Raw genomic sequence first — 25,188 nt, 5'->3', positions numbered from 1 at the left:
AAATCACGGTAGTAAAACGCATAGATCAATATTTATCTGGGAATCCACACTGTGATTTTTAATTTTATCATGTTCACAGCAATTAAACACTCTGGAGTTACTCTGCTCCATAAGTAACACTATGGTTCTTTTATAACATCCAACACTCATGCACAACACCAGAATTTGCCTTTCAGTTTGTCCCCACTAGCTGATATGAAAAAAAAACCCCAAACCAAAGCCACAAAGAGATCAAGGCTTCCTAAGATGTGTAAGGCCAGCTAAGTGCTCCATTAGCATGTAAAGCAGCAGATGCTGCGTTTTCATGTCCTGCTTTGACTGGCATAAATAAGGGCAGGTACACAAACACCTAAGTGCTCTCTGTAGGGTCTCAGTCAAATCTCAGAGAGCCAATTTAGCACGACAGTTTGTCACCTCTAACTCACCACAGTGGGTTTGTACAAGGGACACTGCACAAGCCAAGTAAAACTAGCAATCTGAAACTCTGTCACACATGAGCTCACTATTATTGCTGCCATGGTGGTTCTGCTCACTCCAGCATAAAGAAACAAAACCTCTATGGAGGATTGTGTGCATCTTCTGAGATTATACTGATTATCTCCATACAAATTCACCCCTCACTTTCAAAAGAAGGAAACAAAAGATTAAAAACCAAAAACCCCAGCCTGGTTATTGTTAAGCCTTTTGAATGAAATTTAATAGACTAAAAAGTACAATGATAAGCTTATAACTACAATCCTTCTGGGCTGGACTTCTGAATTAATGCAAATAATGCACTTTTTGCTTTATGGAATGCAATCTTAACTAATTCCATGAAAAATGAGATAAAGTAAAGGTGAAGTCATGGACTACAAGAGATAAGAATGCAATACAAAATGGCTGTGAAAATAATCAGAAAGGTAATGCAGTTATGACTGTCAAAACAACAAACTGAAACAAATTATCTAGTCAGATTGGTATTATAAGCCTGCTCTGTTACATACATGTTTACATATCTATGCACACAAACTCAAAAATGTTCCAAAACATTTAGATTATTATTTTCATGGTTCAGTTCAGTCAAAGACACTGGATGTTTCTTAGTGGAAGTTTCTTTGAGAGAACATTAACCAACCTGCTGTAGAAATAAGGCAGGTTAGAAAAATCTTGATAGTATAATAATGAAAAGCAAAGTTCAATGTTAGTAAACAGATTATTACAGCAGAAATAAATTTATTAGAAGCAATCTGTTATTGCAAATTCCACATTTGCTCCAAAATACAAGATGAACTGATTTGATTTTGCACCTTGTACAGTCAGAAAACTGAGATCTTATTTACGTCATTCTTGTTCATGAAACATCTTGAGAAGCACTGATTCACCCTATAAGATAAAGACTTATGGAGCACTTTCTGAAACCAAATATTTTTGAAAATCTATTTTTTTAATAAGTATACAAACAGTCTAGCACATTTTTTTGGAAGTAGTTTAAGAAATGTAGTAACTGAAGAAACCAGAACAACAGATTATCACAAGAAACCCTTTAACACTCCCCACCCTTAGAAGTTCATCAATGCAGGATTATTTCTGAAAGGAAAGTTGCCACATGGATAAACTTAATGATATCCTTCATCCACCTAGGAGTACATGCACTTCAGCCATGCCTCACATTCACCTGAAGTAACCTATGGAGCAGGTTGGAAATGCTTTCCCTTCCCATACACACAGTAGACTTCACAAATCTGAAGTAATTTGCATGAGTACCAAACCCAACATTTTTTACTGGAACAGTTATTTTTAGTAGCTATTTTGGAACATGTTGTTTTTTGTGTTTACAAGTTTTTGATAGTGTAACATTTCAGTTGGTCTCTCCTTTGGGCAGTTGCAAAAGGCATGGCAGTTTCTTTCTGTGTTTTAACGTCCTGGCTGCAGCCCTTGACCTAGCTACTGATACAGGAGCAAACAACATGGTACTAGAAACTGTAAGCTAAAGGTTTTTAAAAAGTTACTTGATTTCTGAAAACAAAAGTAAACTCAAACAAGAAGCACGTAACAGGTGGTTGAATAAGGGAAAGTAAAACTAGAAGCATTTACATCCTAAAACGATAATTACCAAGGAAGCCAGAAAATCCATGCTAACTGGAATTTTTTCAGTGTGTAACGGATTCAAGTCTCAACTCCCAGTTTCTATAACACTATATTTTGTTTTACTAAAGCTTCTCCACAGAATTTTGAAAACAACCTAAGGTGAAAAAATAATTGAAAATATTTGACTATTTACATTAATCCAAAATTCACTTTCTAATATTTTGTTTGACCTTTGAAATACAATGCAAATTAAGAATATTACTGATATTAAAAAAAGCTTTATGTACAATGCTGCGTAATATAAATGAAGATCACTCTGGGTGAGCAGTGTTAAAAAAATCAAACCCAAATCTATGACAAATTTTTAACGGCAGCTAGATCTGCCAACAAATTCAGGTGTCAAGAACCAGCACCACCAAAATGAAACACAGAGGAAGACAGCCATATCAGTACACCATTAACACTTGAAATGGGATACAGCTGTCAAGCTGTTGGATATCAAACTGTATAAGGTCATGAAAAACCACAATCACAGGTTTGCCCTGACACTGTGTCATTTCCTCTGACCAACCTCCTTTGAGGTAGCTCTTCAAACAACATCTGGATTTGTGTGCCTCTGTCCTTCTCACAAGGGTTCAAAGCACAAACATAAAGAGCCTATGCAAGCAGGAAAACTGACCTTCACCTTTGCATTTTTCTATTTTCTGATCTTTTTTGTCCTTTTTCTTCAACAGAAAATAAAACCATAACAAGGTTGGTGAACAGCATGGGGCACAGACTTCAATGTGGCATTTAAAGGAAAATCTGCTATCTTTATTACGTTTCAAGAAAAAATTATCTTTGTGCCAGGAATTCATTTTTAAGTTTCCTACACAATAAGATGTAATTTAAAAGCTGAAAAAGAATGTGTAACTAGTGTTGACACTGATATAATTGCATTTTCAAGCACAGTTTCCTTTATGCATAGGCCACTGGCAACTCTTCAGCAGATAGTTTGTATATAATGTTACACACACATATGGCTTCCTTCCCCCTGCTCAACCAATGCAACAAGGCATGACAATTCCCATAAGGTTTTTTTCAACTTTGACACCAAATATTCTTCCCTTTGGACATTTTGTACTTAGAGTTGATGTTTTGCTACTCTACATCACCAAGCAATAAATTATTATTTGTATTGGTAAGGGGTGATTCATTTTTTGTAGTTACTTTGATTTTTTTCTATGTGTTTTTTTGGACAACAAAATTTGTTTTGTTTTGGTTTTTTTTTTAAGAAAAAGTAGCCTCATCAAATACTTTAGCAAAGACTGAGTGAAAAAAGGAGGAGGGGAAAGGACATTGGAAGCAAGGAAGTACTGTTCCTTTATAAATTCAATTTTTTTGCAATAAGTAGATAGCATTTTTTATCAGGTCACTGAATCCAATAAAATTATTTGAATACAACAGTTGCTATTAACTTGTTAACAACTTCTATACTACTGAAAGATTTGTAGGGTTTAAGTTATTTAAAGCACTAAAAGAATTTTCATTACTTGGACAACATCTTTAAATAAACAGTTCATATATTTATGTGTGTACATAATCACACATTGGTTGTGATTTTGTCTGTTGTTCTAGCTTCTTTTTAACCCCACTATTCATAACCTACAGCCTTTAAAAAACATATCCAATTTTGAACTACGTATGGTATTGAAAAAATGTTTCCCTTAAGCAAGCAAAAAAAAAAGAAAAAAACCCCAAAACAACCCAGAAAAAATAAAGAGCACCTGGGTATCCTCCAGCTAATTCACAAATGCCTTGCATAAAACATGAATTTTACAAGTACAGACTAAACTATACAATTAATTTTTTCCACATTAAATAGCCATGCCAGTGTAGAGGGACTGTGCTAAGCCTTTGTGTGATCATTCTGAATCAGGACACATTACAGCTCCATCACTTTCATAATTTAATAATGAATTAAGAAAAAAATAAGGGAAGCATCACCATTGTTATATTTTTAATAATACAACAACACAAATAAATGGACTTCATTTGGTTGAAAAGCGGATATACTGAAAATAAATAAGACATTTTATTGAGGAAATGTTCTGCACTAGCACAACCTTCTTGCTCTGCATCCAAAAACACCATCAATATAAACAATGCTGTTGGCATAGGCTAAACATGACAGATATGTTTAAAATACTATTGCTGTAAGCAGTGCATTATTTAATGCAGTGTATAAACAAAATCCACACAAGATTTAAACTCACAAAACCTCCAAACCCCTCCAGAAGAAACCAAAACTCAAGCGGAATCATAAAATTTAATTTCAAAGCCACAACTGAACAGATAATGCTACAACACATGTTCACAGTCCTTTCAACAAGAGGAGGACACACATTCTGCTACTCCCAGGACAATGCCAGAAATGCAAAAGGAAGTTTGTCAGTCCTGCAGTCCACTGCCTTATACACCTGCTTAGGCAAAAATAAAAACCCTGTGTAGTATGCACAGCCTCAACAGAAAAATTCCCCCTTATCATCTAAAATCCAAGTTCCTAAAAAATAATCCATCCTTTCTTTCACCCAGCTATGATACACCAGGAATAGTAAATGCACAAAAGTAAATTCAAACATTATTTTTTCTATGAAACAAGTCATGGTTAGGTGTTCAAATTCTCTTTCACACACACAGGTAATTTATAAAGTAATGTAATGTAAATTTAAAAAAATGCATACCACAATAAACCCAAACCAGTAACAATCCAAACTGTGCTGTTACAAAGCAGTGCAAAATAATGTTAAAGGATATGAGAAAAACAGTATTTATTTCTATAGCTAAACAGAAGAAATTTGGAGGATAAGTTGCCAAAACAGAAACATAAGTCAACCACTTCAGCTAACAAGCTTTTGTATTGTGAGACCAAACACAACAAGCTAATGCTAAACCATAGCTACATGAGGAAAAATGAGTCAGGATACTTGCAAGCTGTACAACTGAGCAGGTCTGCAGAGGAAACATCATCTTCTCTGTCCAAGAAGATCACTAACTTGTGCAGGAGAAGTAGCATGTAGATATACATGTAGCCTCCTAGAATCCCCTGCCACATGTGAAGCCAATTTAAGGTGTTAATTTACACACAGCTGATCCCTATATCCTTATGATGAACACTTACCACAGCAATTATGTGTGGCCCCAAGTCATGAAGAGAAAGCTTCCACTTACCTAAAATGAAAAAAAAGGAAATAAATAAGATAAAGATAACTTATCAGAAACTTATTGTTACAGATCCAATATTTAGGAGATAAAAATTAGTTTTACTACTTTTAGTTTTAATTTTTCCTTTTGTCCCCACCCTCTCACCATTACAAAAAAAAATGCAGATGAAAAACTATAGTAGTCTGCATGTACTAGAACCAGCATATATATTTAGTCAACACACATCTTTGTCAATGTGCCAGACAAATCCTGTTCAGCAGGGATGGGCAGAGCAGCTGCTCTGGGCAATTCCCGAGCTGGGGGGCCAGACCCACATCCCACTCCCCCACTCCCTCAGGGCTGTGTCAGGACAAACCCTTCTGCCTGAGGCAACAGCCAAAGGGTCACTCAATCACTGCACACCTGATGCAGCTTCACCCCTTCTCAATGGGTGGATTGATTGCAGTGGCCTTACTCAAAAGCAAGATAAAACTAAATTCATGCATCGTTATAAACCCAGCAACTATAAAACTGGCACAGTATTTAATCCCTTCTTCTTAAATAGTTCCTAATAACTGAAGTGGTGTTAGATCAGAAGTCCTCCATAATTCATTAACTTTGTAAGCAAAAACTGTGATAAAAAAACTTACTACCTCATTTCATATTTCACTGAATTATCTCAAAGTTCCTTGGATATGAAATAAAAAAAATAGAACATATTGTGTCCACTGTAAATGTATGCAGACATTCAAATCCTTTCTAAATACTGGCATGTACTATCAAAGAAGGGGTTGTTCAAGGGTTCACAACTCTTCAACCTTTCAACATGAAATACTTCATGCATAAGGACATTTAAAAGAGAGGTTAGGAGGAGAGAAAAAGAAAAAGAACAAATCCCTCATTTACAATTGATACCACCTTTGAACTGCACTACTTCTTTTCTAAATTTGCCATCATAGGAAGTGTTTAAACAATTTAAAACATGGTGTACATTTAAATAAGAAACTTTGAAAGCCTGGTAAGGAGAAACAAAGGATTTCTTACAGAGTCTAGCTGACTATTTAACAAACCTCTAATTGTCAGAAGATTTAAAATAGTTTGCATGCAGTTGTACCCCTCTAATATATATTTAAAGTGCATCCTTTTGGGTTTTTTTTCCCTTAACACAGCAGAAATATTCCTGTTATTTTGGAGACAGAGATGCCATCTAATTACCACAAGGCTGTATCATGCAGTACAGCTGTAGAGCCGTTTTCACCTGTAACCTAGCTCCTTTCTCCCAAGGAAGAGAGGGGCAGATGGATCAGGGGCCAGAAAAAACACAATGGAGATGACAGAACACCAAAAATCCCCCTTTGTCAGTCCCTGTAAAGCTCTTCATTAACTCTCATTTTTTTTTCGTAAAATTTGTATCATTGGTAAGTAAATTAAGACCTTGCAAGAAATACATTTCCCTTCAGCCTTTTGCTTAATGTTGTCATATTACTCGTAGCTAAGACATTGCTTTTCTGCATCCTTTCATCCAAAGAGACACTGCAGGAAAGGACTCAGATGCTAAGGCCCTAAACAAATGCACAAATTGGACAAAAACAAACACATTCATGATGCATTTGACAAACTAGGTTTGGGAATATAGAGCACAGGTCTGATACTGTTTCTAAGGTACTTCTTCTTTCTACCACTACCGTACTGCTACAGGATAGTTGGAAACCCAGAACAACAGTCGGCTTTTAACAAACATATGTAAGTATTAAGAGTTACTTAACTGTAAGCAGCAATCCTGGAAAGACTTATCAAAATGTTTAAGTTGGATGGACGTCAGCATGATTTTGTGGCATCTGATATTAGGAATTATCTCACAATTCTGCTGCTCTTGCTCCTCCTGGGCAGGTCTGCACAGAGAGTATGCTTCCTCCCTCCACATCACCCTGCTGTTACATCACCTAACGTGCTGTTAGAAAAATCCCATATTTTGCTTTTAAAATCAACAAAAGCAAAAAAGAAACACCATCTGCTTTCTACATACTTTAGTTCTAGTATTTCATTGCAAAACTTATTAAGACTCTGTTCTCCCTCCAAAATATGGCAATATAGTAAATGTTCTATTACTACATATATTTAACATACCGACTCCTCTTTATGGTACCTTGTGTCACCATCCTATTCACGATTTTATTATTTTAAAAAACCCCACAAGCCAAACCCAGAGTGCACAGGTAATCAAGGTGCTGATGTAAGATTCACTAATATGAACAGTTATAGCTTTATCCAGAAGAGAGAAGCTGTGCTGCAAGATAAGCCCTTGGCATGAATGGCTTTCTGCCAAGCTTCCAGGCTTCAGCCTCAGAGGAAGATAAAGACACCTTGAAATCCCAGATCAGAAAAACTTGTATGCAAAAGTTAACCTTGCCTCAGAGTCACTTCAGCTTCAAGTCTACATTGCAAAACTGGGATTGTAGAAAAACAAAACCTGATTATTTTATGTAGTTAAGGCTGTTCTTTTTTCTTTTTAAATTTTAGCTAAAAATAAAGTTAAATCACAGAAAATTTTGGCTATTTCACACATGAAAGCACAGTCTGTTACAGTCCAGAAATAAAGCAAGCAATAAATAGAAAACTTCTTCTGGTTTTAAGATTGTTTCTGTCCTGCTACCTGTAATAAAGCTAAACCTGTCAACATCTACATTTATTTTATTTTAAGTAAAATATGACGTATCCTGAAGTCAGACCATTCCTCTTCTGCCCCATCAAGCCTGAGCAGTCTAGGTACCGACACAGGACACTGCCTTGCTGCTAAGTACTGAACATAAGGGAAACAACACAACATTTTTCCTCCTAGCAAGCTCACTCAAGAATATCTATAAGCCCTTAATCTATATTGCAACCAAGCATTTTTATTCTCCTTCATTAGACTCAGTTTAAAGGGATTTGTTTCTGCACCAGCTGTGGTGAACTCACAAAAAATGTCTGTAAGATGGAGATAAGCTATGAACACAGTTGCTGCTCTATTAGTTTGCTTGCATGGTGGATGTTTTTGTGATTATAGTTACTCCACGATTTAACGGTGGGAGGCTAATGGAAATGTTACTTGCTACAGTAGCAAGCTAAATCAGCTGGGGGAAGGAAAAGAAATGTGTTTACACTTGAAGATGTCACATAAAACAGTGGGAAGTTCCCACCCCTGACACCAGAACTGGCATGCTCATTCAAGGACTCATCTACACTATTACATGCTCCTTCACACTTAGAAATCTATTAATTTACAATTAATTGCATTGATTTTATAGGAGATTTATAAGTTCTGCAGTAATTTACAGACTACTGAAGAAATTAACTGTGCTTCTTCCAAATATAAGAATTATTGATAAAAAGGCCTTGGCATGAATTAATGAACACATCACTGAGAGTCTGGATTTTTTGCTGTAAATTCTACATTAATTACAGCAGAACTGATAGGTAGATTCTATTTGACTCACCAAGAATTTCTTCACTGATTCCTGACAGTAATCCACCAGCAGGAAATGTAAACAGTCAGATAATGTCAGCTCAGCCTCTGAGGTCTTGTTAAGTTAAAGAGATTTAAAATTATGTAGTTATTGCATATATCATCTCACTGGGGAGGGCACTGCATTCTCAAAAAATTACCCCAAATCAAGTGAAAGTCAAAAAAGAAAATCTGAAAAGAAATGCATAAAATACAATTTCATTGTATTTTAAGAGCTGTATTGACTGCGGCACTGAAACAATTAACAGAGGCCCAGTGATTGAAAATGAACTTCTTCTCGAACACACTGTATAAACCATGAGAACATGTTTTCAAGACCAATGCTTGCTACTTATTATTTGAAAAAAAAAAAAAAAAACAAACCCAACTTTGTAAATTTGAGGGTAGGACATGTCTATATTATTTTAATAAAGTATGAGCTGTTTGATAAAACAGGATTGTGGATGTTAGTTCTGGCATATTTCTTCAATTCTTCTATACACATATGAAAAAAAAATTACTTCCAATAAAAAAAAAATCCAATATTTTCCTTTTTGCTCAGCACTTTGCTCAGTGACTTTGTGAACATACTTAATGCCAATGTTGGGTGAATCCCTTTCAGTATAAAGGATGTCACTACATAAAATACCCAATTCCTGATTCTGTAGCATAGAGCCATGGTACAGAAATGCATACAAGTCAGTGCTAATCATAAAATCCCTGCCAAACCATGTCCTTCTTTGAGGAATCTTTTGTTTCTATATATATCTTTTTTATAATCAAAATTTTATCTTTTCACTAATAGGCCTTTAGTACTGCATATGCCATCCTGGCACCTAAATGACCCATTAAAGCATTCAAATATAAACCCAAAATAAATACCAAGCACCAAGCAGATAAAACTTGCTTACGTAGATATATCCCATGACAGTAAAAGTATGGATTGTGCAATTTTGGTGCCGAAAGATTCATCTCTGTGCAGCAACTGCTCAGTGAACACTCAGAGTTTATCTTTGTGAAATTCTGTGTTGGCCTGAATTATATTTGTGGCACTCCAGCAAAATCCCAGCAGAATTGTTAAATTGGTTGTGATTAAATATGCACTGCTCAATCAGAGAAGAATTTGAGTGGTGTAGAAACTCTGATGAACTCTGAACCCATTAAAGAGGATACACACACACACACACACACATACCCAAGGAAGTCATGCAACTGCAGGCACTGAAGTTATTCACATGCAGTCAAACAAGACCAAACAAGGCAGATTATCTACAGCCAATGGCATTAGTTCTCCATACAGCACCCAGCAAGATCCTGAGTACTAGATGAGGCAGTGGCTTTTGCGGAGCAGCAAACATAGGGAATAGCATGCCGTGATTCTCACAAGAAAGGAGTTGGCTGTAAGCAGCCTAGGCAACTGGGCAGTGTAATGGCTGAGCCTCTGACTTTCCAGCGTTCTTTTAAACAGGCTTTGTAACCCTTTAGAGGCAGGGATGAACTTTTTGTTAAAATGTAGTAATGTATTAGCTCAGTGGGGCCTTAGAAATAATCCACAGTGCAAATAGTGAACAAACCAGTATCTCTTCCAATTATCTTAATATTCCTTAAAGTTAATTGTCACAAGAAGTCTTTTGTGTAAAACTGAGAGCTGCTTGAAAATGAGAGTAGCAGCGTGTGGCAGCAGTGCTTCTTTACCTTGGACTTTACTTGTAGTAAATAAAGGCCCCACAGAGAGAAAATTTCCCCCTGGATCATGACTTCAGTTTCAAATGCAGTCCCACCTGTCCCCATGTGCCTCCTTTTAGCATATCTTTACCCTAAGCATGTAAACAAAGTAATAAAATGAACATGACAGAATGGTGGAGAAAAGAGATCTCTTGCTTTTGACAGACCATGTCAATGTTCAAGACTGGAATTTGTACAATCCCAAGTTGATGTCACCAAGACTGGGAAGAGAAGTCACAGAATATATTACAGACAAGCAAAATCATAATCTAACTAGACATGAGATATGATTTCCATTTGATGAAGCAGCCAATTTTAACACAGATGTTCTTCTGACATATACTAACAGCTGTAAACTGAGTGCACCTATTGGTAGTTTTTAAATGCCTTTCATTGAAAGCATTTTCAATTTTCTCTAATTTTTATTAGAGGCATTGCCTAACAGATTTATCTGAACAGTGTGGGCACAGACACAGTTACTCAGAATTAACATTCCAAGTGCTACCAGATAATGTGCAATATACTAGCCTTGTAAACTCGCATACTATATTTTGTGTCTGAAAATTTGTGAAGTGTAACATTATTTGACTGTCTCATTTTTTAACAGCACACAGCCCTGCTTTCCTCCATCATTGCCTGTTGCTATCCTCCCACCTATCTCCATAACAAATGAGCCTCGGTGTTTACTCTGATCAAAATTCATCGCTACAGCTGACTGCTGTGGTTCTGCACTCATCTACAGGAGTAAAACAGGCTGTGGGGCTGATTAGTGATCAGCTGGGCTATACACTGCTACTGAAAAAATGTTGCTACTGACAGTCACAGTTCATTTATGCCTCATTGTGATAGATGCACAGAAAATCATGAAGAGAAGGTTGGGAGCCACTTACACATACTTAGACCATTAAAATGGGCAGTGTGAACCTCTCTAGGTAAGTCACAATGAAACACAGTAGGCAAGCAATATCAAAAAACGCTGGGTTTACTGTGTGGTAGAACATTAGCATATGTCAAGGCCACCACACTGAAGACAGTCACTCACCAGCTTGCCAGTCACTCCAGGCTCACTAGACCAGGACAGAGAGAAGCACTGAGCCAAGGTGCTTGATCTCTACAGGGCAGCTAGAAGTGACTAACAGCTGTAATCTACCCAAGAGCCAAGGCAGATATTTGTTTGGCAGGGGAGCCCAGAGAGATGTTCTCTGCTGGTGCAGTTTCTCCTGACCACTACTTAGAACTTTGGCCATCCTAAGTAACTTCATCCATTGCTATTAAAGGACACATCCCCTCACTCTTCATGTGGTACAGGTCATAGGGTTTATTTAAATACCTGCACTACTTTTCACTAGGGTAGAGTTATTTTCTTCATAATGGCTCCTATGGGGCTGTGTTTGGGATTTGTGCTGGGACAGAGTTGATAACACAGGGATGTTTCTGCTATTGTTAAGCATCAAGGCCTTCTCTGCCTCTCAGCCCACCCCACCAGTGAGGAGGCTTGGGGTGTACAAAAATCCGAGAGGGAATGCAGCCAGAAGAGTTGACCCTATCTGACCCAAGGCATATTCTATACCATATGCTCAGTGTATAAAGCTGGGGGAAGAAGAAGTGTGGAGTGATGGCATTTGTCTTTCCAAGTCACCATTACATGTGATGGAGCCCTGCTTTCCCGGGGAGGGCTGAACATCTGCCTGCTCGTGGGAAGTGGTGAATGAATTCCTTGTTTTGCTTTGCTTGTATGCACAGCTTTTGCTTTAACAATTAAAATGTCCTTATCTCAACACATGATTTTTCTTTCAATTCTCTCCCCCATCCTGCTGTGGGGAGTAAGGAAGCGGCAGAGATGCCAGCTGGTGTTAAATCACAGCACTGCCCAGATTAAAAACTCAGTCAAGGTAGTCTTCTAAGGGAAAACAGAGCTACCCTGTGGTCATCCAGAAATGATAAAGGGTTTTGCACAAACAGACAAGGAGGTGGATGAGAAAATAGCATTTCAGAAATATGAGGTATTTCCAGGATATGTTTGGTTTCGAGAGAGGAACAAAACACAGCTTTAGGAAGGAAGGAACACCTTCCATATACTTAGTATACTCAGTGATCCTTCCATATGCTTAGTATTCCTTGCATGTACATGAGCACAGAAAAGCCAAGAATGTAAGCAGTTACAAAACCAAGAATATTTAATTTCTAGGAGAAAAACCAAGGTATTTAGGATCAGGAAAGAGCTGGAAGGTTGGGTCAGTACAATATTGTTTTCAGAGCAAGAAGGTATTTAGAAGCATCACATCAGGCTGTGATGTGATCTGTGAAATGGCTGATAGCCATGGCAGCAGTGACCACAGAGTGTGTTTAGCTCTGTGTGAACCCAGACATAAGAGCACTGCCCAGAAGAAAAAGACCAGTTCATGGAACCAATGCCTAATGTGTATCTAAGGAGGGCAGTATATTGACCTTCACTGTAAATATCACATACATCAATTCAACAATTTCTTGAGATGGGCCTGTAATGAAGATCATGAAAAAGGAAGAAGAGCTGATTTTGACACTAATGAAACTTAAGATTATCAAATGCTGAGCATTGTGGAAAAAAAAAAAAAAGAAACCAAACCCAAAAGACCCCCAAACTCTACACAAACTCTAAGCAGCTATCACAAATTTATTTTTCCTGCAGCTCAAGCCTGTCACCTCTGCTACCTTCCCAATATAAAACTACAGATCAGCTCATTAATTCCCTTAGCTCTACTATCAGAACAATAAATGAAAAGCATCCAAAAGAAATAATAAATTGCAGCAACCCTTAGAGATATTGCAGCTCCTTTCATTTGTCTAACTTCTTTGTAGTATTAATATGCGCCAGACACGCTTAGTTTGTGGAATGGCAAAGGGCAGATGTCCACAGAAGAAAACCTGCACAACTTTAAAGTTTTATTGTCAGGTAGCTCCACTGAAATAATAATCTGTAAATATGAAAAGCATTATAGACATTGAAATTTGATATTTAATAAATGAGAGTGTGCACATACTTGTATATACACAGATACAAAACCACAGAACAATTCATTTCCTCATTTTGATTTTTAAAAAGTATTTATCCTAAATTTCTACCAATTTTTACCTACATTATTCCTACTTTATTCAGGAAAGAGTAAGAGTATTGAAAAATCAAGACCATAAAGTATAGAAGATGTCCCATTCTTATATCACTGCACTATGTTTCTGAATATCCACCATTTCAATTGGTGTTTTTTTCTCAAGCATTCTAGATTAAATAAATGAAGCCACATGAGTCCTGTATGTCAAAATGCACAGAGCTGAGACAAACAGCTTTTCACTGAAGATTTCTGAAGTCATAAATTTGGAATAAAGGAAAGGGATATATAGGGATTCATTATATTCTTTACCCCATAAACTTCAATTTAGAGAAAACAAAACACATAAAACAAGATTACAATTTTATAACTCTATCATATACTATAAATTAAATCCTGGAACTCGTTCTGCTTTTCCTTATTCTGTCAGCTTAAGCCTGTAGACTGCAATACCCAACAATGGAGGTGTACAAATTCTCTGTTAGTATAGTAGCAATGTATTTTATAAATGCTATTTTCCTAAAGCAGATACTTTGAGTTCACCCTATGGTGGTAAAAACTTCACAGTAAACCTCCTGCTTAAACTATTCTTTTACAGCTGACAAAGGTTCTAACCCACCAGCTACCATCTATGCACCCGAAGTATCACCTCGGAAATAGTACCAAGTAGCTGGATGGCAGGAGGGATAAAAACAAGTGTACCAAGTAAACTGCATATGTACAAAGAGCATGGGCTACAGACAAGAAAATAGGGAAACAAAAAAACTGGGGCTGGTAAAATGCTGGTTAAGAGAACAACAAAAAACCCCTAAACCCTTATTACACCTCCACCTCTCCCCATAATCAAGACTCAAACATGCTGAAAGCTACTATTCAGCAGTATACTCAATGATCAGCAGTCTTTGGGGATTTAGTGTTCATTCAGCATGATTTGGCAAAATCCTACACCAAAGGCTGTATCAAGGAGTTATGATTTCAAGGCTGCACACATACTGGGAAATAGAACTCTTTTGGTGGGTGTTTTGATGGGTGATACAGAATAAAGTATCAGTTTATATCAAAAGGTATAATTTCCCACATAAATAGGCTTATAAAAGCTGTTATTTGAATACATGAATATAAAAGGAATTTTGTAGGGCACATCAGCAACAAGAATTAAATCTTTAGAGGACGGCAACTACAGGAGCATTTTCCAATTAGGATGCCCACTGTGATTCAAATATGAACTTTTCAACTTGCATTTAGAGTTTTCTCAGTGTTACACCTTTAAGTAAAATCTGCCAAATAAATCATCTCATTAACAGAAAAAAAAGCCACAACTTCCTAAACTGTTTATCTGAGAACTGACAGTCTCATCGTTTAATCATCATAGAGCCTTATAAATTATAAGAACATGAGAGCTGAAATTGCAAAAAAGCCTCCAAGATTTGAAATGACAAGTCAAGTAATATTAAAGTGTAAGTGACAATATTCCTGAAGCATGATAGAAAAATTGATAAACACTGCTGACTCATACAGAAGAAGCCAGTATCTTCAACAAAACCCACTGAAGCAGTAAGTATGAGAATTTGTACTAGATGGTTAGACCCTATCTAGTCAAGGGCATATTGGCTGCTGAAGCAAAATAAAGCAACTGTAAAACTGACTTCATGCTTTTAATCTAAATTCTCCTAGTGTGCCTTGCCCTGGTCGCTTAGATTTGTTACTTTTGAACAATTTGTTTTAATAATCTTCTAGAAACCATCTCAGCAACATTAACATGGAAGGGATTATCATGAAAAAAATAATAGTATGCTTTATATATCTGCTCATTAAAACACAATGTTTAGGTGCTGGGGAAGTATCCCTAGAGCACTCTAGAATGATGCAGCATTTTGGAACAGAGGACAGCAGTAGTAAACAATTCTATAGTAATGAAAAAAAAAATCCCTGAAGTACTTTATAAAGAGGGCACAAACACTTCTAACAACAGCATTTCAATTCATATCTGTTTTCCAGTCAACAGCACTCATAATTAGTTATTGCTATGCTCACATCCACAACTTCCTGTCTCAAATCATTTCCTCAGTGCTTTTTAAGTTATCCAGTAACTAAGTAAATGAATATATGAGGAGGGAAATATGCAAAGGTGAAGAGTATATGACTTTCTCCAGCCCCACTCAGTTTGATCTGAATACAGTTGAGTTTTATCTATCTGTATCCCTTCAGAGAAAGGAAACTGGATAAACTTTTCCTTCATTTTTATTTTTGTTTGGTTTTGTTAAATATTTCATTATATATACTCACAATGTAGATAAAATACACAAAATATATTGCTGTACTGTTGTATTGTTTCAGTTTGATATTTGCATAATGGGAATAGAAATGGGATGTATTTCAGAAATCTCATGTCAGACCTTCCACGAGGGGAAAACAGAATATAAATATAATAATTATAATAATTCAGCTAAAAGATATACTAGGATGGAGAGGGGGAAATAGGGAGCCACTTGACACCTCTATCAGCTTTAAGATTTATATTATCATGAAAAGTCTCTTGGCCAAATCTGTAATGTGGCACCCAAGTCTACTGAAATGCACTGTTTTGGTCCACTGCTCTTAGGTCTCTTTCGGAACCTCTAATTTAGAGCTTAAATTGTTTTGTTTTATTGACATTAAAATGCTATCCCCAAGTATATGTCACTCAGGACCTTACATGAATTTTTTTCCTGGCATTTTCCTATTTATATATTTTTCTCTCCTTTCTGAAATACTGTCACTTTTAGAGGGTACTTTACAGAGCTTGACTAGGTTAAAAAATTATAGAGGTTAACACTTCTATCAATTGCAGAAAATGTTGTGTGCATCAATTTCTAACAAGCCTGTTGCAAATTGAGGCATTTCAACAATATTTCTCTTTCCTTATACAATTTGCAGTTACTTAAGGAGCAATTCATTATGTTCCCTGGTTTGATTCAATCATTTGTGATGTGTGATATGTTACAGCAGTACTCCCTCCTTAATTTTAGTAGCTGGTACATTGATATATTTGCATTCAAAAACCTATGCTTCCAAGTTATCAAAGGTTGTAGTTACAACATCTGGTGTACAGCATGTAAGTGATGTGTAAAACATTGTTTATAAGGTCAGGAATAAATCTTTTCATGTCAGGACTATATCTTGTTCTTAAAAAAAAAATGAAAGAGCAAATATAAAGAGGAAAGGGACAAAGATTAAAATTAGTTTTCATTAACTTTTCAAAAGCAGACAGAATTTTGTTGGTTTATTTACTTTTGTCAAACCTCTTGTCCTTGAAGTAGAAGCATGGCAACTAAACAAGTTCTAAGTTTATTTAACATTTTCAGAGTGCTCTGACCTATTAAATACAAATTACCTAGTTCTTTCACATGTGCCTTTAGTCAGTTGGTTTCTATCTACATGGATAACCAGCATACAGAATCATCTTTTCATGGTCACGCATTCAAGCTTGATTTCCTAATGTATTCAGGGTCAAATCAGTCAAAACCTTTTCTCCAGTTCCTCAGCCCTCAGATCAGATTTGTTCTTTCTCCTACTTTTTATCAGTCATTGGAGTCAAGCCTAGAGGTATTATTTCCATTTGTGCAGCTTTATAGCCTCAGTGCATGTTTGGAGGATATACAAAAAATCCTGTTGTGGTCGTCTCTCTTATTTTCTTTCTTATTTTTAAGGATGTCTCTTTCAGTGCTTTTAGCAAATGAGCTGGCCTCAAATTCTGTTTTAATTTCTGTAGTTTACTTTGTGGTGCTGATACATCTCATGAGCACTGATGAGGACATACTGATAAGAAACTAAAGACTCCAACAACCTACAGGCCTGAATAGGATGACTACATCCTAGTTAGAATTCCTAAGAGATGACAAAAAAATACTTCCTAACTTGAGTGCTTACATTGGGACTTTTTCCTTCAGGTGAAAAAAATGGCATAAAATCAGCTGTAACAATTGCATTTTAATATCTTTTACTGCTGAAGCCAAGCTACAAAAGCACACATTCTGAAAAATGACTTTTTTCCCTGACTGCATAATAAATACATGAGATTGATGTGTATGGGAAAAAATCCCCAGTTATTATTTTGACCTTGCTGCCTCTTTGCTGCTAATTATGATTAATTTTTCTGAATGGTGATTCTCTTTGAGAAAGAATGCACATACACAATGCAGCACGACACAGCCCTTTCACAGGATCAGTAGTTGTCATATAATAAAGGAAACTGCTACAGCTTAGACTGTGCTTCCATAGCTCACACTGTGCAGGAGGAAACTATAAACTCAGGACTAGGAATGATGCAATGGCAATAACACTTCTCAAAGATGTCACAAGCCAAAGATCTAAACAATTCCATGATGAAAGGAAAGAATAATTTTATTATCAGTTCAAATGTACCTTGGTCTTTTCTTTCCCAAATGGATTTTTAATGTAACCCTCTATATTTCCTCACATTTTATTCTTTTCTACTGGTTCTATGGGTTTCAAAGAAGTTAGAAACATTTCCATATCACTTTAAAACAGGGACATCACTGGAAAGGTGTTTTTAACCAGGGCTTTTATAGGTGCTTTAGTGTAATACTTGCAGCAAATTACCAGTATCTTACTATGGAAGGTGATTTAATGAACATTACTTCAGGACATTTTTGTACATGTCTGCATAGAGTTTCTTTGAACACAGTGAACTGAATTAAATCCTGTAGGATGCATCCCTTGATAGCTCTGATCAAAGACTGAGTCAGACCATCAGAAACTACTAGATGTGCTAGTTTCCATGCTATGCCTTCTCCAGTTTTAACCTGAATATATTCAGTATTCAGCAGCCAAAAGAGAGGCTTTCAAAGTAAGAAGAGCTGTTTTCATAAAACAGCATGCAAGAACTAAAAAGAGTATATCCATCTTACACACTGAAGCTGCTGACTTCAATTCCCCAAACTAGCTGACTATACACTCAAGAGTATCCACAAAAGTAACAAGAAACTTTCTTATGCCAGCTTAAGGAACAAGAAATAAATACTTCGGTGGTTGTAAAAGTGAACTAATAATGCAGAAGATTACTAAATCCTATGAGATTAAGGGGGCTGATGTGTTGAATAAATTAATAATGTTAACTTCCTTTCCCCTCTCCCCAAGTATGTTTTTGTGATGGAATTTTGCATAGGGAATAATAGAATCATAGAGTGATTTCGCTTGGAAGGGATCTTAAAGCTCATCTAATTCCATACTCCCTGCCATGTCCAGGAACACCTTCTACTAAGGCCAGGTTGCTCAGAGCCCCATTCAGCCTGTCCTTGAGCACTTCCAAGGATGGGGAATCCATCACTTCCCTGGGCAACCTCTTCCAGTGCCTCCATACACTCACAGTAAAGCATTTCTTCTGAATAGCTAATCTAAATCTACCCTCTTTCACTCTTAAATCATTACCCTTGTCCTATCACTACATGCCCTTGTGAAAAGTCCCTCTCCATTTTTCTTTTAAGCTCCCTTAGGTAAGAGAAGGCCACCATAAGGAGCAGAAAATTCAAGAAAAGGAAAAATTTTCTGTAGCTCTTCACAAAAATTTCCTTAGGAAAAAAGTGATGAGAAAACAGTGTGCAGCAAGGATATATCCAGATATTGCATTGAATGTAGCATTCAACAGCAAGAAATCGCCTTATTGAGTAAATCCTAACAGCTGCTCTTGCGGCTGCTTATTTTGCATCAGAATTCTGCACTCAGATTTAAAAGTTCCTTAAAGTAAATTTGCAAAGATACCATTTACTGTGGTATCTCTTTCCTTTTCCCAGTGGGGAGAGTTCTGTCCTTAGAGTATTTGTATCTCTCTTTTTATCCCAATTTTCCTCTCTGCTATCATCTGCCATTAAATCTTACATAAAGGTACCAAGTAGGTACAATGTATAAGACAATGAGAAAATTTTCCAAGTTACAGAGTGAGCTGAGAAGTTGCAATTTCCCAGCACTTTGAGTGCCTACAGTCACAGTATGGTCAAACTCTTAGGAAGCTGCATCTTCATGTAGACTCCTTCCTCCACACTGAGTTTCAGGAGCTACCTTGCCAATCAGTAGCATTCAGATGCATGTGACTCCAAAATTCTGCCAGGCATTCACTGCATCTTTAAGCTTCCCACATATTAGAATTTTTTCCTAATTATAAAAGCTAGCTTTTTAAAGGAGCATGGATGTGCTAAGTATCAAAGGATCACCCTGAAAATACACAATCCTTCTTGGATGTAAGTTTCAATCACGTTAAATTGACTTAAATTTCATCCAATGTAATCAACATGCAGTTTTCAGAAGTAGTCTAAAATTCAGAAGTTTATTCTACAAATCACTTAAAAACATTGTCAGTTCTCATATACAACAAATTAACTTCAGTTATAGTAGAGCAGCACCTCTAAATCTACCAAATGTGAAGCCCATGGAAGTTTAAAGGGTTTGGAGACACGTTTCTAGCTAGCCTTAGTTCTGTTGCTTATGTTTCCATTTTTTTCACTAAACTCCAGCCTCTTGAACAACATGTAAAAATACATAAATAAGTTAAGAATACCTTGAATCTCTTTTTTGTAAGTAATATCCATTGTTTTTTACATTACATTGATGCTGGTGTCACCTACTTTGAAGGTACCCACAGAATGCCTAAATTAGAGGACAAATAGATATTTGCATTTCAAAATTGATACACATTTCTCTAAGAACAGATTTACACAATTCACATAGTGCAGGCAAATTAATTCAGGAATATCATGAGACTTCGGACTATCTTGAATGAAGTGTGATTCCCAGCTGCTTAATCTGTGTAAGGGAACACAGTTTTTATTGGCATGTTAGAATCTCTTCGAAATACTAAATACCTGTGTGAAAAACTGGCTACAATAAATGCAATTAGGAAAGCTGCTTTACATTTGCTGGACCACCAACTGTCCACAAATTTTATTCCATCAGAGACTAAAGAAACCTTACATCCACCTCTGTATCTCTCCTTCAAATGAAGTATCTCTTTACTACATTTTCTTTGCAAGGGGAGAAGATAGAACTACAATGGACTTTGACGAAAATAATTTACATTAACCAGAGAAACAAACAAATACAATTTGAGGTACTCCTGTTGAATAGACATAAAAATTGCACAAAAATTAAAGTGCAAAAATATTTCTCCCAGCAGCAGGTCCTTTCTGCCACATGTTTACCACTGCAAATGTCAGTAACAAAATGCTGCTTATCTGCACAGGATAGGAAAAGTGACAGAGATAAAAAGAACCCTGCTTTTATTTTTCTGACTTCTATGGATTTGCATTTTTGTTCATATCCTAATGTTTTCCATAAAAAATAATGCAGCTTTTGTAAAACAAGTCAGAAAGAGCGAGGGAAAGATACAAGGAGCAATTCAATCAGAATAGAAAAAAAATAATCCTGCCTTAATTCATATTATCACATTTTTGTGCACCAGTTAATATGAGTAGATTTTGGAATAATGAAAAAATGTATTTATTCTACACAATTTAAGAGAAGAAACTGTACTGCATCCATTTTTATGGCATGATTATTCAGACAACCAATTTAGATAATTTAAGATTTGTCAATTTCCCAGTTGTTAGTACTCATCAGACATAAAAGGTCTTACATAATCTCAGCTCAAGCATTAGAAAAAGCAGTTCCCCAAAGCATTAGTCACTTTCAAAAATTTAGGTCAGAGAAGATTTCTACCCTTCAACATCAAAACGCTATTTGCCTGAAAACGCACAGGGATTATATTCCATTTCATCGAAAAGTTCTATGGAATACAACAGAAAGCAAAGTGCAATCATCAAACTTTTGCCAAGGCCTTGTGCCTACACATCAGAGAAAAAGCTCAATGAGTGAACTCTGGAAGGATGAGACCTCTCAGGTGATGTGTGTGACGTAAGGGAAAGTATTGTGCTGTTTTTTGTCAGGTAGATTCCGCGAGAACTTTTTTTAAATTACAAGGCATCTCCTCTCCACTCACCACCTTAGAAAAGCTACAGCAGATTTGCCAGTGGTCTGAAGCATGGTTTCTAAGATAGTATTAGAAATGCATATGAATAAAAGCAAAAATACCCTTCCCAGCCTTTACCCATCACTCGATGGATTACACATATTGCACTCATTTACACCTATGTGACCCTTGTCTGTCAAACCTCCCTTCTAAATTTAGTGAAAGGGGTGAAAAAGATAAATTTTAATTATTACTTTTTAAATATATAAGTAAGAGGCAAAAATTCATAGAACTCAATGATAGGTGATATTACTGCCAATTCCTGCTAGTATGTACAATTGGCAAATCACATCATTAAAGAAAAAAACCAAAACCCACCACACAAAAAAACCCAAACCAGTAGCCTGATACTCTCATTTTGTCAGGAAAGCAAATGTCTGTAACTAAGAGTACAAATCAAAGGCACTACTAAAGTAAGAACAAATCCACTTTTTTCTTTTGTTTACGCCAGTTCCAACTTGTAACAAAATTCTCTTAATATTTTTTTTTTCAGCTGAATTCTGTACTGTCATAATACCATCTGTCATCTTTTTAAATATAGAAACTTTATTTCAGCATTAGCTAAAAATCAGACTTGAAACAAACCAACAAACAAAACCCCATTACTTTGAATTCTGTAGCCTTCAGCTTTATTTCTACCTCTACAGTGTATAAAGTGTTAATTTAAACAGGTGAGAAGAAGTGTGGAAATGTCATTGATTGCCTCCTTGAAAAAATCTGTTCCCTCACTAGCAGTTTTCTGCTTCCCTACTAAGAAATAAGACCCAGAATAAGGTTTTGAATATCTAGCTTTTAGTGCAGATTTCAAAATCCTTTGTTAGGACTTCAGCTGAGACTTTTGCCACCAGACAGAAATTTCACTCTCTCTCTATGAATCTGTTTCTAGTTTGAGAAAGATCAGCAGAGACTAGATGAAGGCTAGTCTGTCTAGTTATATAATTACTTCAGGGAAATTATATTATAAAGACAACTGAGAAAAAGGAAGTCTATGAAAAACGTGACTGAAAAGCCCAAATAATATTAATTTTAAAGCCCTTCTCTGGAGATGCATGTGCATAATCATAAAATGTATATATTAAAAAAATAATGTCAGCACATCAAAACTGAGTTTTTAGAACCATTTGCCCACCAGAGATACTGGAGTATTTAACTATGACTTCAGTACTTCTCCTGCAATAACCATCCAAGAAAGATGTGCTTCCTAACATGGTTTGCCATGCACACAGAAATCAACTGTGGAGCTTACAACTTTTCCTTGTAAATCTTAGAGGAACCAGAAATGTAATATTATGAATCTTTTCTTTTTAAAAACTACTGAGGGATCAAAATAAAGTCTGCAGATTAATATACCATCAGAAAATGAATGTGCTTTAAAAAAAAAAAGTTTTGTGTAAAATGGACACTTCAGTACACATACTATAAATGCATATATGTCTGTATATAGATGTATGTATGTATAACAGAATTGTGAGTCTGTGAGAAACTCCTGATGAAGATCACACAATTTGAAAATTGACCTTTCTTTGTCTAGTACTAGCACCCTTGCATATTATTTCCTGAACCTGATGAATTTTTCTTCTACACTTGTGCCACTTGAATTGAGGCATCTTATCAGTGGGTCACTAAATTCCAGGCTTGCTTTTAATTTTCACTTGTTCCAATCAGTTAACTGTGAGTAAAAAGAACAGCTTCTATTTATTGTGGAATTCTCATTTTCTGCCTCATTGAATTTTTATTTGCATAAAGTCAGAAATTCACCTAAATAACCAAATTATCCTACCCAGTCACAGAACCACACATCTGAATAAATTAAGAGCAAATTGAGGTATTTGTCTACTCTTATTCTCCTTTGGTCTTTAATTTTTAAGGAAGAAAACAATTATCTTCTGAGTGCTGTATTTTTTTTCTCAGACTTAAAATATACTAGCATCAGGCTGTTCTTCATGCAACCAATTCACTGGCACTATATACAGCTTCTATGTTTGTATTGTGATGCTGAAGTTGAAAGCCAGCCCAGAATTTATTTATGTATGTAACCCTAGGAGGTTATATACACCATTAATAAGCACTGGTCCCTGTCGCTCTCTTGTATTTTATGACACAACATTGCATCCAAACATTAAATAGCTTCTGTTTGTACACTGAATTACTTTGATGAAAACTTTCTTTGCTGTTTTCCTTTTTTAAAAGGCATAACTAAAAGGCCCAATAGGTTTTACTGTAGACATCACACAACTATTATTTGTTTTTAGAATTAAGACGTGCCTGAAGGAAAGAAATACTTTGAACTTAAGTCATGTTTCTGTTAAAACCTGCCTAAATTTAGTCTTTGAGATGGTAGCATCTGAAATAATGACATCACATAAATTCAATGTCTATGTCAGAATAATCTGGTAAAGTTTCCTGTAAAAAAAAAAAGGTCAAACACAGAGCACTTTATCCTCTCAGACAAAAAATTTCTCCTCTAATTTTGAGATACTGTGGCTAATTATACTGCATTGAGAACAATTTCCTTATGTAAACACATTGAGACATACAGCCTGAATTCCAGTCTACCCCTCATATTATATATTAGTGAAGAGCTTTATGTGGTAGAAATGTATAGATAGTTCATGGTTTGTACTCCATTTGCCCCTTGAATGATTTTGGAACACTTAGCTGTGGCAGTATCTTGTCAATTTATCCAATGTATACATAACAGAATTCCTTCATTATTAAAAAGGTTTTTCTCTGTCTTCTAGGAGATTTTTATCTGATTTATCTGAACCAAAATAAAATACCCCAACCCAAATTGCAGTTTATTTCATTTAATACCTTGTGACATTAAACAAAAAAAGCTTGTGTTTTATAATTCCAAGGAGCTTGTATATCAGTAGCAGAGAGACTGCATTCTTCTGTCAGGTCATCAAACAGTCAGGACATAAAAGACAAGTTTTCTCCAAATCTATCATAATTCATTGAAATTGCAGACAGAGGTATTCCACAAAATCTTAGGTAAAACATGCTGCCATTAAGATCCTCTACAAAGCCTCATGAGAACGTGTGCGATAAATTAGGAGCTTCTGCCATTCTCCTGCACAGGGACAAAACAAAAGTCACTGTCTGCCTAGTCCCCTTCACAGTGACAGAGGCATAGCTTATGATGAATCACAGGAAAAAAATGTTATGTAGTAACTACCTACAGAATAAATTGAGTTCTTTGTGCAGTAAAACCACTTGATAAATAGCTTTTACTTGGTACTTCTGACTATCTTCACCTGCCCTCTGCCCACAAATCCCTCTCTGCCTTTCTCACTGTGCTATTTCTGACATCCCTAGGTATCAAGCCATAAGGCATGGCTACTGTTTAAAAATTATCACCCATCTAAAAACCAATCCCTCTTGTCCCCAAACCCACAATGTTTTCTTTCAAAAGTGCTTAAAAACCACACAGCAATTAACTTGAACACACAGAGGCATTAGGGACCATCAGTAAGAAATGCTCTCTGTATCTCTGCACTTTCCAAAGCTGAGAGAATGGTTGATAGAAATGTCACTTTAAATGTCTAGGAAGTGACAACTTCTAGATTATTTTTGTTGTCAGTGGAAAGAAACAAACACTTCTGTTGTATTTTTGGTACTAA

At 36.1% G+C, this 25,188-nt stretch overlaps 1 protein-coding gene and 1 long non-coding RNA gene across 4 annotated transcripts in view; both read right to left on the bottom strand.

Moving 5' to 3' along the window:
• The window catches only part of LOC137470988 (uncharacterized), a 45,235-nt gene extending 39,420 nt beyond the window's left edge, over window positions 1–5,815 (bottom strand). The window contains exon 1 of the long non-coding RNA XR_010997338.1: window positions 5,495–5,815. This is a non-coding gene — a long non-coding RNA (uncharacterized lncRNA). The remainder of the gene's footprint in view (window positions 1–5,494) is intronic.
• The window catches only part of LOC137470989 (SAM and SH3 domain-containing protein 1-like), a 531,744-nt gene that overhangs the window by 289,393 nt on the left and 217,163 nt on the right, over window positions 1–25,188 (bottom strand). The window lies entirely within an intron of this gene.

Source organism: Anomalospiza imberbis, chromosome 3 (genome assembly GCF_031753505.1).
Source record: "Anomalospiza imberbis isolate Cuckoo-Finch-1a 21T00152 chromosome 3, ASM3175350v1, whole genome shotgun sequence".
Classification (NCBI taxonomy): domain Eukaryota; kingdom Metazoa; phylum Chordata; class Aves; order Passeriformes; family Viduidae; genus Anomalospiza; species Anomalospiza imberbis.
This window is presented reverse-complemented; position numbering and strand designations above follow the sequence as displayed.